Here is a 26,076-nt window from a genome sequence, read left to right as displayed (position 1 = left end):
CCACGTTTGTCGGGACCAGAGCTTGTCGGCGAAGCCCCTTGCTTGTCGCTGGATGGATCTGCCGTGGTTGCTGGCTCATCATCTGCCTCCCTCTCCGCCACTAACACAGCACTAACCACTTGATTGGTTGCTGCTATATACAGCAGCAACTTCTCTTGCGGCTTAGGTGCGACAAGCATTGGAGTGGAGGACAGGTATCTCTTCAAATCCTGCAGCGCAGCCTCCGCTTCCGGAGTCCATTTCATTGGACCTGCCTTTTTCAAAACTTTGAAAAATGGCAGGGCGCGCTCAGCAGATCTAGAGATAAACCTGCTGAGAGCAGCCACGCAACCGGCAAGCCTTCGTACATCCTTGACGCGCTTTGGTGCTTCGATTTGCTCGATGGCTTTGATCTTGTCGGGATTGGCTTCAATTCCCCGCTGAGATACGAAGAACCCGAGAAGCTTGCCGGAAGCGACTCCAAACACGCACTTCTCGGGGTTAAGCTTGAGGTTGATCTTGCACATGTTTGCAAATGTCTCATCTAAGTCTTGAATCAGGGTCGCCTTGCTTTTGCTCTTGACCACTATGTCATCCATGTAAGCTTCCACATTTCTGTGTATTTGTGGGTCAAAAGCATGGTGAACTACCCTTGCGAATGTTGAACCAGCATTCTTCAAACCGAAAGGCATCCGTACGAAGCAGTACGTGCCACACGGGGTGATAAATGCTGTTTTCTCTTCATCTTCTTCTGCCATGAAGATCTGATGGTATCCTGAGTATGCATCAAGGAATGAAAGCAAATCACATCCTGCTGTGGAGTCAACAATCTGGTCAATACACGGCAAGGGAAATGGGTCTTTGGGGCAAGCTTTATTAACATCAGTGAAGTCAATACAAAGTCTCCATTTCCCGTTAGCTTTGCGCACAACAACAGGATTGTCCAGCCACGTGGGATGGAGTACTCCTCTGACAAGGCCTGCTGCTTCCAACTTCTTGATTTCTTCTGCGATAAATTCTTGGCGCTCTACTGCCTGCTTCCTGACTCTCTGCTTGACGGGCCGCGCATGAGGACAGACAGCAAGGTGGTGCTCAATCACTTTCCTGGGAACACCGGGGATATCAGACGGTTGCCACGCAAACACGTCGACATTCGCCCGCAGGAAAGCAACGAGCGCGCTTTCCTATTTGGGGTCAAGAGTGGCGCTGATGGTGACGGTACCACCAGTGCCATCCTCCTTGGCGGACACCTTCTTGGTCTCAGGTGGAGCTGCCATTGCCTTCTTGCACTTGCCGGTGGAGCTCGATGGTGTGTCCTCGACGGTAGCGCAGCACTCCGAAGAGGTGCTCTTACCGGAGTGGGCATCAGAGCTCTTGCCGGACTTGGTCTTCTTCTTCCCCCGGGAGCTTCAGCGGCAAGTGTCCTTCGTTCTGCTGCGGTTGTTGCTTCCCGGTAGATCTTGTCGGCACAGATAAGAGCATCCTTCTTGTCGCCAGGGACAGAGATGACACTTATTGGGCCTGGCATTTTCAGTACGTTGTACGCATAGTGAGAAGCTGCCATGAACTTGGCGAGTGCCGGACGGCCAAGGATTCCATTATAAGGTAATGGAATGTCGGCAACGTCAAACGTGACCCTCTCAGTCCTGAAGTTCAGCTCACTGCCAAATGTTACAGGCAACGTGATCTTTCCCTTTGGCTTGCTCCTTCCCGGGTTGATTCCTTGAAATGTGTCGGTCTCTTCGAGCTCGCTGTCAGGGATCTGGAGTTTCTGGAGCACCGCGGAGGAGATCAGATTCAAGCCGGCCCCGCCGTCAACTAGCATCTTAGTGACCTTGAGGTTGCGAATTGTTGGTGAAACCAACATCGGCAAGCACCCGACTGCAGTTATGCGATCTGGGTGGTCCTCAATATCAAAGATGATAGGCGTGCCGGACCATTTCAGAGGCTTGCGTGACTCAACGGGTGGTTCTGCTGCATTAACTTCTGGCACCCACTGCTTGAGCTGGCGGTGCGAGGCATGCAGAGAAGCACCACCGTCAACGCACAAGACATCTGTGGCTTTCTGGAACTCCTGCTCATCAGTCTCCTCATCATCCATATCTTCATCGTCGCTGTCATCTTCATCGTTGTCGCGACCATGAGGAGGTCTGTCTCCTTGCCGCTGCTTGGCCTTGCCGCGGCGTCCTCCTCGGCCAGGACGTTTCTTGCCGGATCCACCAGCTACTTCCTGGGCTTTCTCCTTGTCGCGCCGCTCGTATTCAGCTTTCTGTTGCTCAACAAGTTGCTCGACCCTCTTGCAGTTTTGAAGATCATGGCCCTTGGTGCGGTGAATCTTGCAATACTGCCTGTTGGTGCCGTCCTACTTGTCGGCGACCGCCACCTCCGCGGCAACCTCCTTGCTGGAGTCACCAGCTTTGGCTTCCTTGGCGCCGCCACCGTTGCCGGACTGCTCAACAACTAGCACTTCTTTGCCTTTCCTCCTTCTGTTGTTCCGCCGCCGGTTTTTCCTTGTCGGGGCGGCATCTTCGCTGTCAGATCCTCCCACTCCTATATTTTCTCCGGGGAGTCTCCTCCCTTCCTACGAACGCGTGCACTTGTCGGCCAGTGCATATAACTCACTGACGTCCCTGATCTTGCACATCGCCATTTCCTCCCGCATCCTGCAGTTCCGCACGTTCTGATGGAACGCGCTGATCACTGTGGCAGGGTGGACGTCTGGGATGTTGTGCTGCACGCTACTGAATCTCTGAATGTACTTGCGCAGGGGATCTCCTTCCTTCTGGGCGAGCAAATGAAGATCGCTCTCCTGGCAATGAGGCTTGTGTCCGCCGGTAAAGGCGCCGACAAACTGATGGCACAGATCAGGCCAAGAGGATATGGAGTTGTCCGGCAAGTGCATGAGCCAGGATCTGACATTGGGCTTGAGCACCAGCAGGAAGTAGTTGGCAAGGATCTTGTCATCTCGTCCCCCGGCAGCTTGCATCGCAATAGTGTAAATGCTGAGGAACTCTGACGGATGCGTCTTGCCGTCATACTTCTCCGGTACGTCTGGCTTGAAGTTCTTTGTACTGGGCCACTGGACTTGCCGCAACTCACGAGTGAACGCAGGACAACCTACCGCATACGGCAGATCGTCTGGTTCCCCTGGCGCATGCATGTCAACAGAGGGCCCAGCGCGCTTGTCGGATTGACGTCGCGCTTCTCTTCGACGCTCGATGCGGGTTCGAGCGTCTTCTTGTTGTCGATCATGAAGAACTTGGTGCTGATCGCGACGAGCTCGTGGATCCGACGATGCAGTGGAGTCGCTGTCGAGGTGGATCCGACGAGTCGGCGATCTTGGCCTTCGGGGCGGTGATTGCATGGTAGTTGCACCTCCGCCCGTTTCGTCGCCACCGGCTCGTGTCCGGCGGTCCTGCGGTGGCGGCGACGCGCTCGGCCGCCGTGGAGTGTCGCCGTTGGCGTACCGATGAGACTCTGGATGGTGGCCCTCCACTCGTCGATCTTGTCTGACGTCGGAGGGTAATCTAAGAGAAGTTGAGCTCGTGCCAAATCTTCTGCTGGGGTGGTGGGTGGTAGTGGCGGACGGCGCGAGGAGTGGGACGTGCTCGAACTTCTAACTATGTTAGAAGGAGCAGTATCCCGTCCAGGCGACCGTGCCCCGCTCGTGCCAACATGCTGGCGCGCATGCTGGTCTTGAGCGCCCCGAGATCCACCTGCTTGGCCTTGGTCTAACATGCGCATGGTGCTGCGAGCGCCATGATGATGTTGATCTTGCGCCTCTTGAGAGTGGCGCGGAACATGTACAGTTGCCGAGGTTTCTGCAGCCTTGTCCTTGGACTTGGCAGCACTGTGAGCACCCTCATCGACAGCTGTTCTTCCACCGGCGTTCACTCCACCACCCGTTTGCTCCAACGGTGGCGGAAACGACGTGGATGGAGCGGCTGCCGCTGAAGTCTTCTTCTTCGGTGGCATGTTGATGAAAGGAATGAAGATCTAGCTCGTGTGAACACCAGATCAGGTTCACACAATCTCGACTCCCCTACCTGGCGCGCCAAAGATGTCGGGGGAAACTGACCCACGAACACCTATGGGGCCGGCGGACCGGGCCCCTTTCGGTTCGGTGGGGGGCGGAGGTTGCACGAAGAGCAGATCGAGGCGAAGCACACGAGCGGTTTACCCAGCTTCGGAGCTCTCCGGAGAGATAACACTCCTACTGCTGCTTGTCTGGTTGTATTATCTGGTGTTCTTGCTCTCCAAAATGAGAGTGTGATGTCCTCTAGGCTACGGATGGATCGAAGCAAACTATCTGAAGCCCCGAACCTATCAGCCGAACTCCCCTACGTTGCGCATGGGCCTCCTTTTATACTCTAAAGGGGTCACCGACAGGTGGCAACGCAGAGGAGGGTAAAAACGTAAAAAGCGAGGTAGTTGATACAGTTGCTTGTACAGTGCACCCTACCTAACTCTGACAGCAGGGGACAAGGGCATTAAATGCCCGTCTGAGTCGCCCGAACAGTGCAGAAAAGGACCGTTAGGGGCGCCACCGCTTGCCACGATGGCGATCTTGTCAGCTTCGCATGCCACTGCGCACCGCTGGCTGCACAGCCTCCTGCCACGCATGCCCAGAGAGGCCCCCAGAGCGACACGTTGGTGGATGCGCTGGAGCGTGAACGCAGAGTGGCCGCCTGCCGCGGCAAGCGCCTTGCCGCTGTTGTTATCTTGTCGGGTCCGGGAGCTCGTCGCTCACCGGGCCTCGAGGTACCTTGGTTGGTCTTCCCGACAAGCTCCTCTTGCCGGGGCCTTGTTGCCTTGCCGGAGCGCGTGGCGCGTCGTGGCAAGTTCCTTGGAGTGCCTTGGTTGGCCTTCCCGGCAAGCTCCTCTTGCCGGGGTCTTGTATCCTTAGCTTAAATACTTTGTTCTTGGATGGCTCCAAGGGAACCTTAGTGGATCTTGGCGTCCGCCCGGCAAGCCTCTACCGTGGGATGCTCCAACTGCCCGTGCACAAGTTCGGGGTACTAGGGTACCCCTAATCTAGTACACCGACATTTAGATTGTTTGAAATTTTAGTTGTGAGCTGCGAACGTCACACATTATCACAAATTCAAATAAAATGTGAGATTGTTCAATATATAGTATGCTTTGGATTGTTTGATATTTAGCTGTGAGCTGCAAACGCCACACATTATCACATTATAGTATAACATGTCCAAAACCACACCACGCATTTCACGGCTCTATTCATGCATGCATAGGTTTATAACACTATGATCTCTTATTCAAATATATGAATTCACTTTCATATCGAATTATGATCTTTATTAGTCTCTTATACCCCACACAATCCTCTAACCTTTGTAGCTAGAACTAACTTTCTCTCATGCATGCACACGCCCTCCTCGCCCACCCCTCCCTCAGCATTCTATCCATCGCATACATTCATTTTTTTCTTTAGGTCCTTCTCCCACGGTCTCCACAACTCCTTCTTTCCGACACACCCCGATTGGTAAACCTCTCCAGTGATGTCTGCCTACCACATACGCACACACTTTCCATCTCCTCCTTTCTTTGTCCATTCCTCGTGTCTCTCATATGGTCCCACACACGTGTAAACTCTCGCCTCTCTTTTCATCGATCTCACAATCGCACACTCCTCCCCCTATCTAGCTAGTAGGCCTCTCGCACAACCTCCTAGCTCCATCTCTCTCTCTCTATCCGTCTCTCTAAGCCTTATTTCCCTCTAACAAATGGATGTACACCGACCGATCTCCGACTATACATATAGCTAGCTAGGTCGTCTATAACTCATTTTCCCCACGCGCCGATCGATCTACCTCATTAGTGATGTCTCTCCCTTCCTCCGACACACAACAATTGATCTACCGATCTAGTTAGGTCTGCTTACCAAACACATGGTCCCCCTTCATCATCCATGCATGCCTCCTGACACATATCTCACTCACATGCACACACAGAAACACATCCCCACTCTTCTTGATATTGCCGTTGTACCCTCAATTTGTCTAGTAGGCATCTCCCATCATCTCCGGGAAGCAACTCCACCTCCCTCCGACACTCTACCTCTCTCTCTCTCTCCCACTCTCTCTCTCTCTCTCTATGTCCCAACCTATTTCCCATCCTTCACTTATGTATGGATGTGGACCGATCTCCCTCTAGACATAGCTAGGCCTCTCCTTCTTAACACATATACGAGTCGATCTACCTCTTTAGCTAGGTATCTGCATGCCCCCTCCACACACACACACACACACACACACACACACACTGATACATCGAACGCTCTAGTCATGTCTCCCTGCCACACACAAACTTGCCCTCTACCCTCTGACATTCCGGTAGGTCAGTCGTCCTATATCTTTAACGTGCACACACACAATTTCAATGGTTCTCTTCATCGATGTCGCACCCAAACACTTTTTCCTCTCTTTGACTCTATCAATATCTATGACCCCTCCCTCTCTTCTCATGGATTCCCCTCTATATGTGATATAGATAGGCCTCTATTTCACACACATTACACTGTGTCACATTTTTGTTTGAGATATCGTCGACACATATCCTCTAACCTTTGTAGCTAGCACTAAATTTCTCTCGTGCATGCACACGCCCTTCTCGCCCTCCCTCTCCCTCATCATTCTATCCATTGCACACATTCATTAGTTTCTTTAGGTCGTTCTCTCACGGTCTCCACAACTCCTTTTCGACACACACCGATCGATAAACCTATCTAGCGATGTCTGCCTACCACATAGACACACACACACACACACACACACACACACACTTTTCATCTCCTCCTTTCTGTGTCCATGCCTCATGTCTCTCATACGGTCCCACACGCGTGTAAACTCTTGCCCCTCTTTTCATCAATATTGCAATCGCACAATCCTCCCTCTATCTAGTACGCATCTTGCACCACCTCCTAGCTCCATCCCTCTCTCTATATCCTCTCCCTAGGCCTTATTTGCCTCTAACAAACGGTTGTACACCGAATGATCTCCCACTATACATATAGCTAGCTAGGTCATTTATAACTCATTTTCCCCATGCGCCGATCGATGTACCTCATTAGTTATGTCTCTCCCTTCATCCGACACACAACAATTGATTTACCGATCTAGTTAGGTCTGCTTACCGAACACATATGGTCCCCTTCATCATTCATGCATGCGTCCCGACACATCCATCACACACACGCACACACAAAACACATCCCCATATCTTCTTGATATTGCAGTTGTACCCTTAGTTTGTCTAGTAGGCCTCTCCCACCATCTCCGAGAAGCAACTCGACCACCCCTCCGACACTCTCTTTCTCTCTCTCTATCTCTCTCTCTCTCTCTCTCTCTATGTGTGTGTGTGTGTGTCCCAACCTATTTCCCATCCTTCACTTATGTATGGATGTTGACCAATTTCCCTCAAGAAATTGCTAGGTCTGTCCTTATCAACACATATACGAGTCGATCTACCTCTCTAGTTAGGTCTCTGCCTCCGCCCGCACACACACACCAATACATCGAGCGTCTAGTCATGTCTCCCTGTCACACACAAACTTTCCCTCTGCCCTCTGACGTTCTGGTAGGTCAGTCGCCCAATATCTTTGACATGCACAGACACAATTTTATTGTCTCTCTTCATCGATCTCTCACCCAAACACTTAGTCCTCTCTTCGACTCTATCGATATCTATGACCCCTCCCTCTATTCTCGTGGATCGCCCCCTTTATATATGGGATATATAGGCCTCTATTTCACACACATTGTGTGTGTCAAATTTTTGTTTGAGATAGTGATATGTCTCCAACGTATCTATAGTTTTTGATTGTTCCATGCTATTATATTACCTGTTTTGGATGTTTATGGGCTTTACTCTACACTTTTATATCATTTTTGGGACTAACCTACTAACCGAAGGCCCAACCTGAATTGCTGTTTTTTTGCCTATTTCAGTGTTTCGAAGAAAAGGAATATCAAACAGAGTCCAAACGGGATGAAACCTTCGTGAGCGATCTTTTTGGAACAATTGCAAACCAGGAGACTGGAGTGGATGTCAAGAAGTCAACGAGGCAGCCACGAGGGTGCCCGGCACGCCCTATGGGGGTGGCCACGCCCCCACCCTCGTGGGCCCCTCGTGGCTCCACCGACCTACTTCTTCCTCCTATATATATCCATGTACCCCAAGAACATCCAGGAGCACCACGAAAACCAAATTCCATTGCCGCAACCTTTTGTATCCGCGAGATCCCATCTTGGAGCCTTCGCCGGCGCTCCGCCGGAGGGGGAATCGACCACTGAGGGCCTCTACATCATGTCCAAGGCCTCTCCGATGAGTTGTGAGTAGTTTATCATAGACCTTCGGGTCCATAGTTATTAGCTAGATGGCTTCTTCTATCTCTTTGAATCTCAATACATAGTTCTCCTCGATCTTCTTGGAGATCTATTCGATGTAACTCTTTTTGCGGTGTGTTTGTCGAGATCTGATGAATTGTGGGTTTATGATCAAGTTTATCTATGAGAAATAATTGAATCTTCTTTGAAATCTTTTATGTGTGATTGGTTATCTTTGGAAGTCTCTTCGAATTATCAGTTTGGTTTGGCCTACTAGATTGATCTTTCTTGCAATGGGAGAAGTGCTTGGATTTGGGTTCAATCTTGCGGTGTCCTTTCCATGTGACAGTGGGGGCATCAAGGTACATATTGTATTGTTGCCATCGAGGATAAAAAGATGGGGTTTATATCATATTGCTTGAGTTTATCCCTCTACATCATGTCATCTTGCTTAATGTGTTACTCTGTTCTTACGAACTTAATACTCTAGATGCAGGCAGGAGTCGGTCGATGTGTGGAGTAATAGTAGTAGATGCAGAATCGTTTCGATCTAATTGTTGCAGACGTGATGCCTATATACATGATCATGCCTAGATAATCTCATAACTATGCACTTTTCTATCAATTGCTCGACAGTAATTTGTTCACCTACCGTAATACTTATGCTATCTTGAGAGAAGCCACTAGTGAAACCTATGGCCCCCGGGTCTATCTTTTATCATATAAGTTTCCAATCTATCTTTTATTTGCATCTTTATTTTCCAATCTATATCATAAACATACCAAAAATATTTATCTTATCTTATTATCTCTATCAGATCTCACTTTTGCAAGTTCCCGTGAAGGGATTGACAACCCCTTTATCGCGTTGGTTGCGAGGTTCTTGTTTGTTTGTGTATGTGCGTGGGACTTTTGAGGAGCCTCCTACTGGATTGATACCTTGTTTCTCAAAAACTAAGGGAAATAATTAAGATACTTTGCTGCATCACCCTTTCCTATTCAAGGGAAAACCAACGTAGTGCTCAAGAGGTAGCAAGAATGATTTCTGGCGCTGTTGCCGGGGAGGTCTTTGCTCAAGTCAAGACATACCAAGTACCCATCAGAAACTCATCTTCCTCGCATTACATTATTTGCCATTTGCCTCTCGTTTTCCTCTCCCCCACTTCACCCTTGTCGTTTTATTCGCCCTCTCCTTTCTGTTCTCCTCTCTTTCGCTTGTCTCTTGTGTTCTCGTCATTATGGCTAGTCCTCCTATCCTCGTTATTACTCCCGAATATGAAGGTCTTAATTTTCACCAAAGGGAGGGAGAAAATCTAAAAGATGCTTGGCATAGAATTTGCAATGCTCAAAACAGATCTACTAGGAAGCTTTCTACTTCCATTCTTCTTTGCAATTTTTATGTAGGCATTACTCCTTGGAATAGATGCATTCTTGATACCATTACCGGAGGAATTTTTTTGGATAGCCATACCTTTGATGCTTATAATTCTATGTTGGATTTGTTTGGTCCACCTCCTCTCTTGGTTAATGGGACTATTTTAACTCTAGAACATGTGATGCAAAGGCTTCAAATTATTGAAAATAAAGTTGCCACTTTTGAGTTAATTGAAAGTTTGGATAAAAAGATCCACAACCAAATTACCAAATATGGGTCAAGGGTTGGAGTTACTTTGAAAAATCTTAAGGAGAAAGAACCTATAGTTAACGAAAGAATAAATCTAGATTCTACAAGAATCGGTAAACTTGAAGATATTATTACTAACTTAGGGTCTACCTTTTCCTTCGTGAAAAATACTCCAACCCCTCCTACCAAAATTGCACATTTATTTATATTCCTAAAAATAAGGGTGAATCTTCTAGTAAGGAAAGTGCGGATCTCAAATCAATAAGTGTTCATCCCAATTGTCTCTCTATCATTAAGGAACCTTTTGCTACAAATGAATTTCTTGATTTCTTGCCTAGGAGTTTAATCATTGCTAAAAATAAAGAAACCCCTAAGGGTTATAAGTGCTCTATTGAGGAATTAAACGCCAAAGATAGCAACACTTAGATCTGTTCTCGCTTTTATGCCTAGCTAGGGGCATTAAACGATAGCGCTTGTTGTGAGGCAACCCAATTTTATTTTTGTTCCTTGCTTTTTGCTTCTGTTTAGTAATAACTAATTCATCTAGCCTCTTTTTAGATGTGGTTTTATGTTTTAATTAGTTTTTATGCCAAGTATAACCTATAGGATAACCTACGGTAATAGTTAATTTGATTCTGCTGAAAAACAGAAACTTTTGCACGCACGAGAATAATTTTAATAAATCACAGAAACGTGATTTTTCATTGATTCGTTTTGTCATAGATCAATGGACAAATTTCCCAGGACATCCTATTTTGGTAGGATATTTAGAGTTCCATAAGAATTCGAAAGTTACAGATTGCTACAGAATGTTCTGTTTTTGACAGATTCTGTTTTTCGTGTGTTATTTGCTTATTTTGATGCATCTATGGCTAGTATCGGGGGGTATGAACCATAGAGAAGTTGGAATACAGTAAGTTTAACACCAATATAACTAAAGAACGAGTTCATTACAGTACCTTATGTGGTGGTTTTTATTTCTTGCACTAACGGAGCTTATGAGATTTCCTGTTGAGTTTTGTGTTGTGAAGTTTTCAAGTTTTGGGTAAAGATTTGATGGACTATGAAATAAGGAGTGGCAAGAGACTAAGCTTGGGGATGCCCATGGCACCCCAAGATATTCAAGGATAACAAAAAGCCTAAGCTTGGGGATTCCCAAGAAGGCATCCCCTCTTCCGTGCTCGTTTATCGGTAACTTTACTTGGAGCTATATTTTTATTCACCACATGATATGTGTTTTGCTTGGAGAGTCTTGTATGATATTAGTCTTTGATTTTTTGTTTAACGCAATCATCCTTGCTGTACACACCTTTTGGTAGAGACAAACTTTATTTGGAATTTATTACAATACTCTATGTGCTTCAGTTATATCTTTTGAGCTAGATAATTTTTGCTCTAGTGCTTCACTTATATCTTTTAGAGCATGGGGTGGTTTAATTTTGTACAAATTGTTGATCTCTCATGCTTCACTTATATTATTTTGAGAGTCTTATAAAACAACATGGTATTTGCTATGGTTATAAAATTGGTCCTAGAATGATGGGCATCCAAGTTGGATATAATAAAACTATCATAGAAAGTGAATTGGATGCTATGATCAATTTGATGCTTGATAATTGTTTTGAGATATGAGGATGGTGATATTAGAGTCATGCTAGTGGAGAAATTATGAATTTGAGGAATACTTGTGTTGAAGTTTGTGATTCCCACAGCATGCACGTATGGTGAACCGCTTTGTGATGAAGTTGGAGCATAATTTATTTGTTGATTGTATTCCTTATGAGTGGCGGTCGGGGACGAGCGATGGTATTTTCCTACGAATCTATCCCCCTAGGAGCCTGCGCGTAGTACTTTGTTTTCAATGACTTGTAGATTTTTGCAATAAGTATATGAGTTCTTATGACTAATGTTGAGTCCATGGATTATACGCACTCTCACCCTTCCACCATTGCTAGCCTCTCTTGTGCCGCACAACTTTCGCCGGTACCATACACACACCATATACCTTCCTCAAAACAGCCACCAAACCTATCTATTATGGCATTTCCATAGCCATTACGAGATATATTGCCGTGCAACTTTCCACCGTTCCATTTATTATGACACGCATCATCATTGACATATTGCTCTTTGCATGATCATGTAGTTGACATCCTATTTGTGGCAAAGCCACCTTCATAATTCTTCCATACATGTCACTCTTGATTCATTGTATATCCCGGTACACCACCAGAGGCATTCATATAGAGTCATATTTTGTTCTAAGTATCGAGTTGTAATCTTGAGTTGTAAGTAAATAAAATTTTGATGATCTTCATTACTAGAGCATTGTCCCAAGTGAGGAAAGGATGATGGAGACTATGATTCCCCCACAAGTAGGGATGACACTTCGGACTTTATAAAAAAGAGAGAAAGGCCAAATATAAAAAAAAGAAAGGCCAAAGAAAAAAAAAGAAAAAAAGAGAAAAAAAATGAGAGAAAAAGAGAGAAGGGACAATGCTACTATCCTTTTACCACACTTGTGCTTCAAAGTAGCACCATGATCTTGATGATAGAGAGTCTCCTATGTTGTCACTTCCATATACTAGTGGGAATTTTTAATTATAGAACTTGGCTTGTATATTCCAATTATGGGCTTCCTCAAAATGCCCTACGTCTTCGTGAGCAAATGAGTTGGATGCACACCCACTTAGTTTCTTTTGTTGAGCTTTCATACACTTATAGCTCTAGTGCATCCGTTGCATGGCAATCCCTACTCACTCACATTGATATCTATTAATGGGCATCCTCATAGCCTGTTGATAACCCTAGTTGATGTGAGACTATCTTCTCCTTTTTGTCTTCTCCACGACCACCATTCTATTCCACATATAGTGCTATATCCATGGCTCACGCTCATGTATTGCGTGAAAATTGAAAAAGTTTGAGAATACTAAAGGATGAAACAATTGATTGGCTTTTCATCAGGGTTGCTCATGATTAAATACTTTGTGTGATGAAGATAGAGCATAGCCAGACTATATGATTTTGTAGCGATAATTTTTTTAGCCATGTTATTTTGAGAAGACATGATTTCTTTGTTAGTATGCTTGAAGTAGTATTGTTTTCATGTCAGTATGAACTTTTATTTTGAATCATTTGGATCTGAACATTCATGCCACAATAAAGAAAATTACATTGAGAATTATGCTAGGTAGCATTCCACATCAAAAATTCTGTTTTTATCATTTACCTACTCGAGGACGAGCAGGAATTAAGCTTGGCGATGCTTGATACGTCTCCAATGTATCTATAATTTTTTATTGTTCCATGCTATTATATTACCTGTTTTGGATGTTTATGGGCTTTACTCTACACTTTCATATCATTTTTGGGACTAACCTACTAACCGGAGGCCCAGTCCAAATTGTTTTTTTTCCTATTTCAGTGTTTCGAAGAAAGGGAATATCAAAGGGAGTCCAAACGGGATGAAACCTTCGAGAGCGATCTTTTTGGAACAATTGCAAACCAGGAGACTTTGAGTGGACGTCAAGAAGTCAACGAGGCGGCCACGAGGGTGCCCGGCATGCCCCCCACCCTCGTGGCTCCACCGACCTACTTCTTCCTCCTATATATATCCACGTATCCTGAGAACATCCGGGAGCACCATGAAAAGCTAATTCCACCGCCCAACCTTCTATATCCGCGAGATCCCATCTTGGAGCATTCGTCGGCGCTCCGCCGGAGGGGGAATCGACCATGGAGGGCCTCTACATCATTTCCAAGGCCTCTCCGATGAGTTGTGAGTAGTTTACCACAGACCTTCGGGTCCATAGTTATTAGCTAGATGGCTTCTTCTCTCTCTTTGAATCTCAATACAAAGTTCTCCTCGATCTTCTTGGAGATCTATTCGATGTAACTCTTTTTGCGGTGTGTTTGTCGAGATCCGATGAATTGTGGGTTTATGATCAAGTTTATCTATGATGAATAATTTAATCTTCTCTGAATTCTTTTATGTGTGATTGGTTAACTTTGCAAGTCTCTTCGAATTATCAGTTTGGTTTGGCCAACTAGATTGATCTTTCTTGCAATGGGAGAAGTGCTTCGCTTCGTATTGTATCGTTGCCATCAAGGATAAAAAGATTGGGTTTATATCATATTGCTTGAGTTTATCCCTCTACATCATGTCATCTTTCTTAATGCGTTACTCTGTTCTTATGAACTTAATACTCTAGATGCAGGAAGGAGTCGGTCGATGTGTGGAGTAATAGTAGTAGATGCAGAATCGCTTCGATCTATTTGTTGCGGACTTGATGCCTATATACATGATCATGCCTAGATAATCTCATAACTATGCACTTTTCTATCAATTGCTCGACAGTAATTTGTTCACCCACCGTAATACTTATGCTATCTTGAGAGAAGCCACTAGTGAAACATATGGCCCCTGGGTTTCTAATCTATCTTTTATTTGCATATTTACTTTCCAATATATATCATAAAAATACCAAACATATTTATCTTATCTTATTATCTCTATCAGATCTCACTTTTGCAAGTTTCCATGAAGGGATTGACAACCCCTTTATCGCGTTGGTTGCGAGGTTCTTGTTTGTTTGTGTAGGTGCGTGGGACTTTTGAGGAGCCTCCTACTGGATTGATACCTTGGTTCTCAAGAACTGAGGGAAATACTTACGCTACTTTGCTACATCACCCTTTCCTCTTCAAGGGAAAACTGACGCAGTGCTCACGAGGTAGCAGATAGCATCGACACATATTCCCACAAATACATTCACAAAATCACCCCCATAACAAAAAACACTCACGAACGCACACACCATCTCTGTATGTTTGTATCTCTCTCACCCACACCCACGTAGGTTGGGGACATGCACGAAGAGAAGAGGTGCACACACGGAGCACGTACTCCCGTCTCTTTCCCAACCACACCCGAGCGGGTACACGGTGGAGCTCATTTCTATACAAAAAGGCAGCCCACGTGGTAATTTGACATGTGTGCTGGTTTTCCACTTGATAGAGGATCTTATACCACGGGTGAAAAACCAAATTGTGACTTGACGCATTATTTTTAAAAAGAGGCAAACCATGTGGGGCCTACCTTAGAGGCAAGGCTCTATACACTGGAGATTCTCTGCATTACTTCTGATGTGTCCCATCAACTCGTAGAACGAGGAGAAGCTTGCTTAGTATGCCCTCTCCCCCGCCCATGGGCGTGATGGTTCATAGAGTCGCAGGACGAGGAGAAGCTTGCTTACTACGCCTACGCCCGCTCCCTCTCCCACGTGCGCGGTGGCTCGCGGGACGAGGAGAAATTTTTACTACTCCCTCCGTTAGACGTATATAGTCCTCGTCCCTACCTTGGTTAGAGAGATTATCATATTGTTCAAATATATGTCTTTTTGCAGATTTCAATATGAATTACTAGTACATACTCCAAACACTGATGTATACAGACGTATTTTAGAATGTAGATTCACTCATTTTGCTCCGTATGTAGTCCATATTGAAATGGACATAGTAGACTACACACTCTCCCTCTCCCCTCGCCCACGTGGTGGATGTGCAACAATTCATTCGGTCTTAGATAGCCATGACCATATACTACTGTAGTACCATCATTGCTCGACTCCCTAAAGAGGTAAAGAGCCAAGCGCAAGGTTAATATTTTTTAGATGCCAAGCACAAGGTTTATAGGAGAATGAGTAGTAGTAGTACTAGTAGTACGTACTGTATGAGGAAGAAGGAAACAAGAATGTATGGTTTGCGTGACAGTCTCTTCTTATAGGACGTGCTAGACCTAGTGGACCTCATTGTTGCAATAGGAGTACTATCATAGATGGCACGATTCAGAGTGGTGGGCAGCAGGAATAATTCGGAGCTGCTTAGTCTTAAACCCCATGAAGAAGTCCCATCGAAAGGAATAGCCATCCTCTACACGTGCTCCTATGTAAAATGAGTAAATGAGACAAAAAGCGAAAGAGATAAAGTAAAAAAATCACCAGCCTTAGAGCCAGCCCTATTGTATCAGTGAATGATATTTCTACGTCGTGATTGACATGGCTATATTATTAACCATGCTACGGAGGTAGGAGCAGATTTTTATTTATTTGCGAAGGTATCAGCGGATAGATATTCAATGAGGAGCGAAATGATGGATGCTTCCTCGGTCAAACATAGAGAAAGGTGCGTCTCGTGATTTGACTGCTTATTAGTCATTATTACTGCATATACTCTTTGCCTATATAATAATCGTCTGGTAGAGTAGTGGGCTATACTTTTAATAACCATGCTCAAAGAGAAGAGGTGCATGCACCCACGCACATAGTACTATTAGCACTCTTTGCGTCTTCCCTAACCACACACGTGACACGGTGGAGCTCATTTCTGTATGATGATGCAACCCACGTGGTAATTTGACATGTGTAGTAGTAGTTACTGACACGGTGCAGCCTACACGGTTGCTTTCTGGGGTTGCTCTCTTCACACTCTCTTGCACAAAATGACTGTGGCCACATCTCTAACATCCGGGAGGATCACGTCCGCTGGGGGAAGGGGTGGATTCTTTGTGTAGGTGCGGTTGTTGCCGCTGATGGCGAAAACCTACTGTCGGCACATCCCGATCAAGGGCCCTGTCGTTCTCTCTCACAAAGATGGTGCGGTTGCCTTCGTCCCTTGCTCACTGCTGCGACGTGGGCAGTTACCGCCTCCTGCCGCCCTCCTATAAGCTAGCTACATCCCGACATCCTTGAGGTACAACTTCCTTTACAGCCATATTGCACCACTGCCCCAGCTTCCCACGTCGCTCCACGTGGATATTTCTCTACTTCTTTGCCCCACACATACCTCGACTAGCTTCTACTATATTTGTGATGAGTTTATGTCTCATCAACTAGTCCCACTAGTCTTATTCTAATTATGCTTCTTCATTTTCTTTGCCACATGGATGCTCAGCTTGATTTAAGTGAAACTGCACAAAATGATCAAATAGTCCAAGGGTTGCAAACTTCAATTCTTTGGAAGGTTCAACATCGATAGCAAATTAAAGCCTGGTTAGGGTTTAGGGTTTAGGGTTCAAGGCCTAGGGACTGCATGGATCAACTTTTTTTTCTTTAGTTGACTTTGTTCCAAAATAAGTGTAAACTTTAGTAGTTGTACAACTTTGTACTAAATTTGGCATAAAGTTGAGACACTTATTTTCGAACGGAGGGAGTACATATTGGCTATGATCTGTGAATCATTGAGATGCAATAGCATGCATGTTAGTCTCCTTTGTATTTTATGGAATGTTGTAATGGGGCAACCTTGGACATAAGATACATGATACAGAAGCTAGAAGCTTCATAGCATTGTACAAATTTATCTCGCTGAGAAATTACAGTACGTACTATATACTAAAGAGTTAGGTGTCGCACGATGTCTATAAAATATGGTGATAGTGTGAGCTGGGCCATGTAATCACTAAGCTTGTGTGTTTTCACTTCTTTCGCGCTCCTCCACTATAAGAATGGAGAAAATTGTAATGAGTGGAGACGCTCTACCTCCTTTCGCCGAAACATGGGACATCCAGCATCCAGTGCACGTGTCATGCACCAAAGTAAAGTGTACAGTGCAACTGAGACTCAGCACAGTCGTACCACTTGAGTAATAATGACCAATGAGCCGTCAAGTCACATAGACCCGGCAGTAACTTGGACAGACGAAGCAACCATCAATCTTGAATCCGCTTCTCCCTTCAACGCATGTGCCAGTGAGAGGTCGCGTCCGCTCTGCCTGGGCATGAATGGGACACTGATTCTCTAGAGCGGCATTGACCATTTCCGGCGGGAAGCACGCGCGGCCGATGTAGGGGGTTTGGGTGGGCCAAGGTGGTCAGGAGCGGGTGTGGCTGCTACCCCAACCGGACGCCCGGAAATGAGAGGATGCACCAACTCTCGTGGCTAAATCATAGTACTACTACACACCATCTCTCTGTAGGAGTAGGTCGATGTGTTGCTCTCTCTAACACACACACACATGTTCATAGAATAGGAATATTGTGGGAGTGGGAAGCCACAGGAAATGAGATAAATGGAGTACGTACAAGAAGAGAGGAGGTACACGCACATCCATTGGAGCCTCACACTATAGCCCAATCGACCAGAGCATGACGGCCGGATCTGTGCCTCTTATCCTAGCGCCAGCAGTCAACCACTATATCTATGGCCACGGGATTTGACACGTGCGGCTGCCAGATTTGGAGCATTCCGGCCGCCTGCGACTGCTCCTTGCCATGAAGTGTCCGGGTACCGGTTCGCAAAACAATGGCAATGCCTCCATGTCGTGTGTAGGTACTGAATCCGCCTCTAGCCGCTCGGGTCTATCCTGTCGGTTGATCACCGGCAAAGACACGACCGGCCATCATCCAGGCTTGGCCCTGTCCCAGCGGCTAGTTGGTTCACCGTTCGCTCTTAAAGTGTGATGGCTGCCCGCAGTAGGTCCTGTGCTAGCGTTTCGACAACGCCACAACATCCTGGATGGGTGTTCATCAAGTGCGAAAAAGGTAAGGTGCATAGTACTTCTTTTGATTCAGCTGTGCTCCCTTATTCGGCGCATGTTCGACAGCTTATACTCAAACTTGTGTGGAGGATGGATGCAAGTTTTGCTTTTGTGAAGAAGAATACATCGATCTATTGATAACACAAAATTTGGTAGATGCTCGTGCACTCCTTGCTAGAATAGAGGCTAGAGATGATATTAGATCTGAAGCAACGTCTAGTTCTTTAGAATCGAAGAAGAAAGAAGTGTGCAAGCTCGAGAAGCCACTGATCAACAATGAAGACATAGAGAAGTTATTAATACAATTAGTGGGAGTAGTTACAGAAATTGGATATCTTTTAAAATGTCTAATTGTGGTTCTTGTTTTCTTTGGTCTTGCTCTCCTAGCAAAGAATTGGTGAACGTACTTCCCTGTATCAAAATGTTGTTGATGAAATAAAGAAATTTGCTGGATAATAAATGTGTTCACACGGACGATGGCCGTATTAATTATGTTGGTTCTGAATTTTTGTTCATTTATTGGGATCATCTCATTTTCTTCGCAACAGTCTTATTTTCATTTCTTTCCACCACATGTTCACATTCCAAGGTGCATTAAATTGATGCATGCAAGGATTAAAAGAAACCAACTAGTGCATGTAACCATTCCTACTCATTTAGTGGTCATCCATGAATATATTGTAATTAATGCAGATTAAAGTTTGAGTAATGTTGTAAACTATGACATGGAGTACTACATTTCTCCATTCATAATCTGTCTTGGTTGATGAGATTTAAAATTTATGCCCTATTAACCAGAAAGTAGTGAGTAGTTAAAAACTTTGGTCAAACTTCGACAAAAATATATGACGTGGTGTAAAAACTTGGACTGAGGTAGTAAGCCCTCCGTCTAGGTGTTAAGCCATCTTACGGAAGTCAGATATTCCCAAAATGTTTAGGCGTCGTCCATTAACTTCACATCTCAATCCCCTCCTAGCCTCGTTGCTAGCGAGCATTACTTACTTTGCTTTGTTATCTCCCTGGAAACCCAATGCATGGAGCGCAACTACGCATTGATTAGCCAAGGAATCAAAGTTGGCTTGCATGCGAGTTAATACATGGCCCTGCATGGTAGCTAGAATGACATATCTTAATTGCTGTGATTAATTGTGGCGTTTAGAGAGAGAAATTAGGGCTTCGATTGGAGGAAGGACCAGTCAAGTTCTCCTTCTCCTCCAATCTACTTGCACCTTGATCCCGCTACACCTCTAACGTGACTTATACACCTAGACAGATGAAGTAGTACGAGATACGGTGGCACACTGACTTAGGCCGAATACAAGTGCCCAAAATTATTGGAAGAGAGCAAAGTGTACATACAAAATACTTCAAATTGAATTTCTCATTTTTTTCGAAACGGAGGCAAAAGATTTGCCTCATCCATTAAATAAGAGGAGAATAGTGTCTGACAGTTTGCAAGTGACCCTATAAATAAATGGCATGTCAATTACTCTCAATACGCCCTAGTTTCGTAGCACCCACTGTAACCCTTAATACATACGATGGCACACTGACTTAAGCCGAATGCAAGTGCCCAAAATATTTAAAATTGGAGGATGGTGCAGCCCACCTTTCCGATATTTTGACCGTGTCTGTCGGCGTTCTAGGTACAGGGGTCCCCAGACTAGCCTGCCTGCGGCCTGCTGCGTGGCTCAACCAGTGGCCCAGTACGGCCCGTCTTCATCAACCAACACTCAAGACCCTCGCAGGGGGCCAAGCCTCGCGGGGCGAACGACACAAGGCTTCCTCAAGAGTGGCCTCACCAGGAAGGCTCGCGAGGAGGCAGAGATATCAAGGCAAGGGGTACCTCGTGAGGTTCCCATGATGCAATCCATGATGATCAACACCAGGCGGGCGCCAGGCGGGCGCCAGCCCGCGTAGTGTCCTCGTTTCCTCTTTGGTGCAAAGGGGGCAAGCCAGGAGAGGAGTACCGAGGCATCAGGAAAAGGTTTCCATATTGGTGCAACAAGACCAAGACCAGAAGGACGGCAAGAGGGAGTTCACTGTGGAGCCCAATACGGGATCATCACCAGCACCTTTGGTAGGCGAAGACCACCTTTAGCCAGGACATCTTGTACTAGCTGTCCCCTTTCGAAATGGCTGTTGTTGGATCCCTTCCCGCTCAATATCTGGGAAGAGGACCAGGGCCTGTATAAATAGAGCTAGCCACCATAGTAGAGAGGCATCTCATCTAGAGACAGATTGAATCCTTCCCAAGCAGAACACTACACCACCACAAGAACACCTCTCCTCGCGAGGCTGTTCTTCCCTTGTACTGTTCATCATCAGCCCAAGAGGCAGTCCACCACCACGCACAGGAGTAGGGTATTGCACCACAACGATGGCCCAAACCTATATAAATCTTGTGTCTCTTGAGTTGTGTTGTTCATCGATCTAGCGTTGGGATCGCGGCGAGGCTGAGAGCGAGATTCGGTAGGAGGAGATCTTCTTGTGCACCCCAGTGTTCGTACCTTATGGGTTTTGCCGGAACCCGATATCCGACATTTGGCGCACCAGGTAGGGGTGCGCTGGAGCTCTCCCTTCCATCAACCCGCTCTCCACCAACACCGCGCTCCGCTCTCATGGCGTACATCGTGCCTCCGTATCCGGTTGCTGGTGCTAGTACGGGGGCCAGGGGCTCCGAGCCTTGGCCCCCGCTTTACGGCAGGTGCAGTGGCCACACAAGTTCAAGCCAGAGATGCCACCGCGCTACGACGGCGCGGCGGACCCACTGGTTTTCCTGCTGGCATACGAGGAGGCCGTCCTCAAGGCCGGAGGCGACGACAAAGTCATGGGAAACTGGCTTCCCATGGCCCTCACTGGCGTCTCGCGCGCTTGGCTACTCAACCTGCCGACATCTTCTGTGGCCTCCTGGGAGGAACTGCGCGACCTCTTCCTCGCACACCACGCAGCGCCGGCGTCCCCGGTCGTCGCAGCTCTCCTAGGCGGCTCGCAGGAGCCACCCTCAGAAAGCCACGCCAAGCCGTTCTTTCGCCAGATCGGCGCCGTCCTCACGCGGAAAGGAGCTCCCCGGGCTAGGTGGCACGCAAGCCCGACCTGACCTTCAAATTGGAAGATCACCCCATCGACACCATGTGCTCGGGCGTGCTCCTGATGCTCTGCACGCCCACCATCTTCTAGGTGGCCGTCACCAAAACCCTCATTGACGGTGACGCCAGCCTCAACGAGCTCTCGGTGGAGGCCTTCAGCCTCCTTCATGTACCGCTGGAACGGCTCCGACCCAGCAAGCCCTTCTCGAGCGTCGGAGGCGGTTCCTCCAGCTCCCTGGGGCAGATCCGCCTTCCTGTGACCTTCGGTACCCACGACAACTACCGCACGGAGCTGGTCGACTTTGACATCTCCCACGTCGGCCTCTCGTACAATGCCATCCTCAGATACCCTGCCTCGGCTCAGTTCATGGCAGCAATCCATCCGGCCTACAACCTCATGAAAATGCCCAAGAGCAGCAGCGTCCTCACCATAGCTGGAGATACCAAGGAGGCTTTGCTGGTGCTCAAGCTCGCCCTCAAGACCGCTGTGGCGGCGCAGCCCACCGGCACGGACGCCTCCAAGGCCAATGGGGCTGCACCGACCAAGAAGAAGCAGTTGTTCACTCAGGACAAGGCGGAGACCAAGCAGGTGCCAGTCGAGGAAGACGGGTCCTTGGGAGCCACCTTCACCATGGGTGCCACCTTCACCATGGGTGCCAACCTCGACCCTGACCAAGAGGAGGTGCTGGTGAGGTTCTTGCGCTCGAACAAGGAGGTGTTCGCGTGGGAACCCAAGCAGCTAGCAGGGGTCCCAAGTGTAACACCCCGGATGTAACTTTCAATCTTGGTAACTCCAACCCTTGCCACTTCCGGATATGTGATATGATATTTCCTTCGTGGTAGGGATTTTGTCTCTCGTTTTGCATTTGTGCTTGGTGTCATTTTGCATTCCATCCCCATCATGTGCATGGTGTGTTTTTCTTACATATTATGTTGTTGCATGTTCCATGCATGATTCTGGCATCATCTCCACTTCCCCTTTCCTTTCCTTTCTTTATTTTGCAAGTGCCACTTTTCCCTTCTCTTTTAATGCTCATCTTTTCCCCAATATTCAAGCATCTTGTCCTAAACCTCTGTGCCAAGCTTCACATACTTTGGAGTCAATTTGGTTAGGTTTTAAAATGGCTCAAGTTTGAATTTAATCCAAACTTGAATTATTTTACTTCCTATAAAAATTCCCAAACCAATTTATTCAAATATTGCATAATTCCAGGAGCATGAGGATATTCTCATCTCTCCCAAATTCCTATTCTAGCTTCCTGTGCTTTTCTCTTTGTTTTTTCTCTTTGAAGAAAAGAGAGAGGAAAGAGCAGTGACAACAGCAGCCCACCTGGGCCTCGGCCCCCTAGCGCAACCAGCTAGCCCAGCAGCAGCACAACCAGCAGCAGCCCAGCCATCCCGCACGCACGTTGCTTCCCCCCTTTCTCACCCGAGCGCCGCACACCCCTCTCTCTCACTCGAACCACGTGGACATGCGGGTCCACTGCGTCAGCGAGAGTGGCAGCCACACCCGCCTCCTTTCCTCCTTCCCCTTCCTCTGCTTTTCGCCGTGCCATAGCCACGGTGGCGAGCCAGCTATTTGCGCCGCGCCTACTTAAGCCCCCCTCGGTATCCGCACCTAGCCCCTAGGGTTTCCCTCTCCATCCTCCGCCGCCGCTAGGTGAGAAAACTCCCCCAGATCCGTCGATTCTGCTGATTCCCGAGCGCGCTTGAGAGCGCGTCCACGACGCCGGTGCGCACTCCGGCCACCTCTGCCTCGCCAACCACATCCGTCTTCCTCCACAACGTCGACTACATCCCCATCGTCCTCCTCCTCTCTTGGGATCGTCAAGTCCGGCTACCACCCCGTCGTACTCTTCCTCCCCTGCTTCGCGGACAGCAGCCCTACCAGGTTCTGAGCTCGTCCGCGTCGCCGCACGCTCGTCTTCGTCGACCCCGTCGTGTCCTAGGGTGAGCTGGGTAACGAACCTCCCTATCCCATCCATTCCATGGCATGTAGGAACCTGTAGGACTCGCCCGATCCGTGTCTTTGACGCGCTCGGAGTGCTCCGGCGAAGCCTGAAGATTATGTCGTGCGTATCTTTGCTGTAGCACACCCGCGCGTCCCCACGCTCCGGTTCTATCCTAGCCGCATTCTCCTTGCTGTGCTGGACTCACCCGTGCAACCTCTCCCACATTGCAGCATCCCTGCGTGAGCACCAGGCCTCGGCTAGCCCCATGCCTTAGCCACCAAGGTGAGCACGAGCTCGTCCTCAGGAGGGCCCGTACGCGCACGTTCCTTTGCTGCTCCGCTTGCACGCACACGACCTTACCCCCCCATTCCGCACGCCCGCCGATGCTCTGCAACTATAGAAGTCGCCGTCGTTGCTTGCCGTCAACGCCGGAACTCTGCTGCGCGTTCATGGCGTTTCCAGGACCCGGACTCTCTCTGTTCAAAGGGTGATGCACCCCTTCTTGATGACAAGCCGGGCTTGTAGCCCACTGGTTGCTCCCGCTCGCTCTGATTCAGTAGGTCTCGGGTTCGAGTCCCAGGCTCTACATAGTTTGATGTTTCCTTTTTATTCTGCATTATGACAGTGACGCCTCGGCCCCACTGTCATACACACACCCTCTTAGGCCCACTATCATACACACACGCACACAACCGCCTCCCTTTCTTTATTTTGTTCCTATTACCCCCGCAACACTTTCCATTTATGGAAAGTGCCCATTTTCCATTTTGGGAAGATCCAAATCTGGACATTCCTGATTAGGCATTTTCCATTTTCTGTCTATTTCCATTTCGGGCAGTTTCTCAAATATGCATTTTGTGGGTATTTTTCTAGAGTGACCCCAACATATTATATATGTTTTTGGGGTAGAAAAATCCAATGAATCCAGTAGTGGCATTAGTTTCTGCATTTGAGAAAGTGTGCACACATGCTATTTTACATCATGTTGCTGTTTCGTCTTTTATGTGTATATTTATGCAAATATGCTATGGGGTAGTTTTGCACATTTACATGCTCTTCATCATGCCTACTTGCTGCTGGAATTAAGCTTATGCCATGATATGTTTTATTTTGAGTTAAACAAGCTTGCAAACCTGCTATCTTGAATCTGTTTCTACGATGCCATTAAATTCTACCAAGTCTGGGTCTGTTTATGTCACTTGCCATGTTTGCATTGATGCTATCATCATTTCTGTAGATATTTGGAGCATGTTCACTAAGTGAGTTTTGTTAAGTGCGTGTAGTACTAGCATTCCATGCTCTTGCTTGCCATGATATATTGATGTAGCATATTTAAACCTTTCACACAAGTTGTTATGTTGTTGTTTTTCAACAGATTGCATTGCATTTTGTTTGGCTTGTCATTTTCAAACCGTGCATCCGTTTCCGGTGATCTTCATATCGATTTCATTCGAAATCTCCCAACCTATCCAGTGGCATGCTTGGTTACCAAGATTATGCCATGTTCATCATTTCTCCCTCCATCTCGTTTGCACCCCTTCCGAAGCACCTCATATGCATTGCACCTCATATCTTGCATTCCATGCCATGTCTTGCATCATGTTGCTTGCGCATTGCACCGCAATTGATTGTTGTTCCATTGCTTGTGTTATTGCTTTGGGTAGAGCCGGGAGACGAGTTCGTATACAAGGAACTTGTTGAGTACGCTAACGAGGAGCAAGCTTTCAACAACTCTGAGAACTTTGCAGGCAAGATGACCATTACCCTCGATATCACTTCTATCTTTGCTTGCTAGTTGCTTCGTTCTATCGCTATGTTGCACTACGTATCACTTGTTTACCATGTCTCCCATTTTGCCATGTCAAGCCTCTAACCCACCTTCCTAGCAAACCTTTGTGTGGCAAAGTTACCGCTTTTGCTCAGCCCCTCTTATAGCGTTGTTAGTTGCATGTGAAGTTGAAGATTGCTCCATGTTGGAACAAGATGATGTTGGCATATCACAATATCTCTTATTTTAGTTAATGCATCTATATACTTGGTAAAGGGTGGAAGACTCGGCCTTATGCCTGGAGTTTTGTTCCACTCTTGCTGCCTTAGTTTCTGTCATACCGGTGTTATGTTCCTTGATTTTGCATTCCTTACGCGATCGGGTTTATGGGAACCCCTTGACAGTTTCCTTTGAATAAAACTCCTCCAGCAAGGCCCAACCTTGGTTTTACATTTTCCTCACCTAAGCCTTTCCCTTTGGTTTTCGCGAGCCTGAGGGTCATCTTCATTTACCCCCCCCCCCCCGGGCCAGTGCTCCTCTGAGTGTTGGTCCAAACTAGAGCCCTTTGCAGCGGCCCCTCGGGGAAACTTGAGGTCTGGTTTTAGTTGTATGGATTGCTCATCCATTGTGCCCTAAGAACGAGATATGTTCAGCTCCTATCGGGATTTGTCAGCACAGTCGGGTGGTCTTGCTGGTCTTGTTTTACCATTGTCGAAATGTATTGTAACCGGGATTCCGAGACTGATCGGGTCTTCAAGGGAGATGGAATATCCTTCGCTGA

Source organism: Triticum aestivum, chromosome 7B (assembly GCF_018294505.1).
Source record: "Triticum aestivum cultivar Chinese Spring chromosome 7B, IWGSC CS RefSeq v2.1, whole genome shotgun sequence".
Taxonomy (NCBI): domain Eukaryota; kingdom Viridiplantae; phylum Streptophyta; class Magnoliopsida; order Poales; family Poaceae; genus Triticum; species Triticum aestivum.
Note: the sequence above shows the minus strand (reverse complement) of the source record.